The sequence below is a fragment of the Petaurus breviceps genome, unplaced genomic scaffold, assembly GCF_028583685.1.
Source record: "Petaurus breviceps papuanus isolate PSGF00001 unplaced genomic scaffold, PetGlider_PUasm1.0 138, whole genome shotgun sequence".
Lineage (NCBI taxonomy): Eukaryota > Metazoa > Chordata > Mammalia > Diprotodontia > Petauridae > Petaurus > Petaurus breviceps.
In genome coordinates this window covers 21443036-21448368 of record NW_027185694.1, presented here as the reverse complement: position 1 = coordinate 21448368, position 5333 = coordinate 21443036, and positions in this window count along the sequence as shown.

Sequence of the window (5333 nt, the reverse complement as noted above, 5' to 3'; positions counted from 1 at the left end):
TCTCTCTCTCTCTCTCTCTCTCTCTCTCTCTCTCTCTCTCTCTCTCGTCTGTCTTATGCTTCAGTCCTGTATCATCAATTATTTATTGAACATTTTGAACTGGATGTATGTGCTGGGAACATCTTACTTTTTCCCGAAAGCCCATTTTTCTTCCACACTTTGGATTTTTTTACAGTCTACCAAACTTATGGCCTTTGCATTCATCTTTACTTTTTTCTCTCCCTTACCCTATATGGATATCCACTTACTTGCCTTATTTTACTTTTTCAACTTCTTTTGCCTCTAACCCTTTCTTTCCACTCACATGGCTATCATCCTAGCTCAGACCCTCATTATTTCTTTTCTAGATTACTGCAGAACACCTTCCTGCCTCACATCTCTTAACACTCTAGTCCATCCTTCCACACTGTTGCCAAAACCTTCATAATCTACCACCCCCCACCTTTCTAGTCATTTTATACCTTATACTCCCCCTACTTTCCCCACCTTTCAGTTTACTCTTTGATCCAATGACACTGGCCTACTTTAGCTGTTCCATGAAAAAGATACTAGTGTTTCAGCTCTTGCTGTTTTCCCTGGCTGAACCCTATGCCTAGAACGCTCTCCTTCATTATCTCTGCCTCCTTGCTTCTCCAGCTTCCTCAAATCCCAACTAAAATCTTACCTTCTAGGGGAAACCTTTCCTTTTTCTTTTTCTTAATCATATTTTCACATTAGTCATGTTGTGAAAGAAAAATCAGAACAAAAGGGGAAAACCATGAGAAAGAAAAAAGAAAAAGAATTGAAAATAGTATGTTTCGATCTGCATTTGTAGTTCTTGATGTAGATAGCATTTGCCATCATGAGTTTTTTGAATTGTCTTGCATCATTGTATTGCTGAGAAGAGCTAAGTCTATCATAGTTGAACATTGCACAGTGTTGCTGTTACTGTGCACAAGGTTCTTTTGATTGTGCTCACATCACTTTGCATCAGTTCATGTAAGTCTTTTTGGGCTTATCTGAAAGCTGCCTGCTCATCATTTCTTAATGGAACAGTAGTATTCCATTACATTCATATACCACAACTTGTTCAGTCATTCTCCAATAATGGGCATCCCCTCAATTTCCAATTCTTGGCCACCACAAAAAGCTGCTATAAATATTTTTGTATGTGTGGGTCCTTGGGAACTCTTTGTTATTTCTTCTCAGTTCTAGTGCCTTCCCTCTCTTATATACTGTTTGTCTTATGTAGAACTTAGTAATGATACACATTTGTTTGCTTGTTATCTCTGCCTTTAGATTGTGGATTCCTTGAGATTTATGACTATCTTCTGCCTTTCTTTGTATCCCCAGCACTTAGCCCAAATGCATGAAACATTGTAGTAGGTGCTTAGTAAATGCTTATTGATTTTCATTAAGCACATATCTGACAGTCATTCTCCTGCCCAATCAATTTTAGTGAGTATCTTTTCCTTCTATGCTAAAACATCAACTGTTTAGCTTTTAAATCCTTTTTCAACCAGGCTACAACCTGTCTTTCTAGCATCACTGGATTTTTACTCCTCTTCCTTGTACTCTTAGATCTAGCCAAACTGGCCTTCTCTCTGTTCCTTACATATCCTTCATCATCTGTCTTTGTGCTTTTACTCTATGTGCCCTGTACTCCTAGAATACACTCCTTCCTCACCTCTGCTTCAGAGAATCCATTGCATTTTTTTTGGACCTTTTGCATTTGAGATGCTTGTGAGAAATGTCCAGTTAGCAACTTAAGCACCGACTTCTACATAAAGCCTTTCCTGATCCCCCCTACAACTGCTACTGACTTCCCTTCTAAACTACCTTGTAGTAGAATACTATGGATATGTTTGTATTTATATTTATGCAGTATGTATTGATATATGTAGTTATTAGTTTTCCTAGTAGAATGTAGACTTCTTATCAGTAGGGATTATTTTTTTCATTATTCTTCTATCTCCAGTTTCTAGCACAGTACTTTTCATTGGAATAGATTCTAGTAGTAGGTGGTTATTAAATAGTTGTTAATTGATTGACCAATAATAGTTACACAGATTAGTTTATAGAGTTTCTTTGTAAAAAAAAGTGCTTTATAAATTTGAGCTATTATCAGCCCTCATTTGGTCAAAAAAGATACTCAGTTTTAGGAACTACTTATAACAAATAGAGACGTGTATGGCTATCACTTTCCAGCTCCCCTCCAAAGAAAAAGAGCTCTATAATAAGTTTAGTTATCATGAATTGGACCTACTGGAATGTTATCAACTAGATTTTCTGTTAATCCCGCTATGACAATAAATAAATCAGTCAATAAGATAAGCTTAAGGGCTTGATATATGTCAGGTACAGTGCTAAGTGCAAGGGCTACAAAGACATGGAAGGAATAATACCTGTTTTCAAGGTGCTTACATTCTGTAAAGTGAAAACACAATGTAGGCATACAGATATATACAAACTTAAGCATTTATAAAATATATACACAAGTTAATTTTGGGAGGGAGGCACTAACAGTCTTGGGGTTGGAGATCAATGAAAGCTTCTAATGGTAGGTGGTAATTGAGCTTAGCTTTGAAGAAACCAGGAATTCTAAGAGGTTGAGATAAGGCCATGGACAGAGGGTATGCTAGACATGGTGGAGAGACAAATTTTGTGCAAAATGTGTGTGTGTGTGTGTGTGTGTGTGTGTGTGAGAGAGAGAGACACACACACACACACATACGAAGACAGGCCAGTTTGGTTGACAGTAGAACATGTGGAGGGAGAGTAAAGTATAATATAATTGGAAAGGTAAGCTTGAAGTCAGGTTGTAAAGAGCTTTAAATATCAAACAACGAAATTTGTACTTGATCCTACAACTTCATTGAAGCTACTAGAGTTTGAGAACAGGGAATGATTTGGTTTGACTTGTGCTTTAGGTATATTCAAGTCACGGAGATCAATTAAACTATTACAGTGGACCATGTGAGAGGTAATGAGGACTTGAACTATATTGGTGGCTGTATGAGTGAAGAGAATGGAACTGATATGAGAGATGTGGAAGTAGAATTGACAAGACTGATTGGATATGTGGGGTAAGAGATTGAGAAGCAGAAAATGACTGAAGTTACAAATCTATGTGATTGTAAAGGTGGGGATGTCCTAAATAGCAATAGGAAAGTTAGGAAGGGGAGTGGATTTAGGAGAGAAGATAAGGAATTCTGTTTTGGACATTTTGCCTTTGAGATACAAATGGAAATGTCCAATTAGCAATTTGGTATTTTGGTACTGGAGCTCAGAAGAGAGACCAGGACTAAATAATCTAGATTTGGGAATCGTAGGATGCTACATTTAGAGGTAGAAGGCCAACTAGTTCAACAACTCCTTCATTTTACATATGAAGAAATTGGGTCCCAGAGAGGTGTGATTTGAACTATACCTCTTAGGACTTCAGAACCAGTACTCTTTCCATTGTACCATGGTGCATAGAGACGATAACCCATGGAATCTGATGAAATCATTGAGAGTAAACAGAGCCAAGATAAAAGGGCCCAGTGTGAAGCCTTGGGTTAAACTCACAGTGTGATATTATATTGATCAGCAAAGGACTGGGAAAGAGCAGACAGGTAAAGGGAGATCCAAGCAAGAACAGTGTCAGAAAACCCCAGAAAGGATAATATTTAGTATGAGAGGGTGTCAGCAATGTCAAATTCTGCAGAGAAGTCAAGATGAATGATAATTGAGAAAAGGCCATTGGATATGGCAATTAAGATAGTATCTATAACTTTGGATAGAGCAATTTGAGTTGAGAATCCGTAATACAAAAGACTGAGAAGAGAGAAGAGAGGAAGTAGAGGCATCAAGAGCAAACAGCTTTTTTTTTTTTTTTTAGGAGTTTGCCTGGAAAAGGGAAAAGATGTGTTGAAGAATAACTTGAAAGGATGATATGGACAGTTTAAGTTTTTTAAGGATCCAGAAGATCTAAATTTTTATAGGAAACAGGGAATTTAGGGGATTTTGTAGAATTCTAATATTTAGAGATTAAAGATTAGGGAGGGGGAGATGATTGTGGGCACATTTTACTAGAGGGGAGGGAATCAAGGGTATAAATTAGAGGGTCTAGTCTTGGGTGTTGTTGGGGGGGGGACGCAGTTTATTCATCAGATATTAGAATGAAGGAAGAGCAAATGAGAGATAATATGAAGGAATTTTGAGATAAAGAGTAGGTCTCTTGAACTTCAAAATGAGATCTCATACCATTGTCTTTCCAAAGTAGGAAGTTAGGTTTTCTTCCCAATTGAAGGTAGTGTAAAGGTAGTTGCATTAGGACTTGAAAGGGGCATTGATTTTATTTGGGTGCTCTCTCCACCAATATGAATTGAAATTAATCCATGCCATGGTTTTCACGAGTTGCCCTTGCCTAGAAATTTAATAATGTTGTGGCCAGCCTTTGGGTGATGAGCCTCTCTGAAGTTAACAAGTCTGTTCCTTGAATACACTTCATGCCTGGCCCATGTTTCCAGTTTGGTAGGGCTTGTCAGAATTTATTCCCAAATGTTATAGCCTTTAAAAACTCTGGATCTCCCTTATAATGTGATATGAAACCTTAATGTAGAATGTTAGGGGAAGAGGAAAGGACAGAATTTTGAAAATGCCAGTTCTTGCCAATTTAGAATTTAAAAACACTTTAACAATACTTACCTGCTTTTATTATCTAGATTTTTTTTAGTTTAAACAGTAAGAAATATAGGAAAACTAGGAGAACTGTTTTCTGTTGATTATCCTTTCAGAGATTTGACATTCTAAAACAGTTATCCTTTTAGAGATTAGATATTCCAAGGTAGAGCACTCCTCATTTATAAATATAAAGTCTTCCTTGGGGCCAGATTTATTATAAGATAGATTAAGTTATGTTTAGTATACTTTTGTGTTAGCTATATTCTGATTCTTTGAAAATAGATAATGTGGGGCAGCTAGGTGGTGCAATGGATAGAGAGCGTTGGGCTGGAATCAGGAACACCTGAGTTCAAATATAGCTCAGACACTAGCTTTGTGACCCTGGGGATGTCACTTAACCTGTTTGTCTCAGTTTCCTCAGCTTTAAACTGGGGATAATAATAGTATCTCTCTTGCCAGGTTGTTGTGAGGATCAAATGAGATAATAATTAAAAATTACTTAGCACAATACCTGACACATAATTTGTGTTATCATCATTATTATTATACTTACTATAGAGGGCAACACTGTCTTCCCAGTCCCTTAGGTTTGAAATCTGTGTATCATCCTCAACTCCCCACTATCTCTTAACCACTCCCCCCAATCTAATTTGTTGCCAAGGTTTGTCAATTTCACCTTTGCAGCA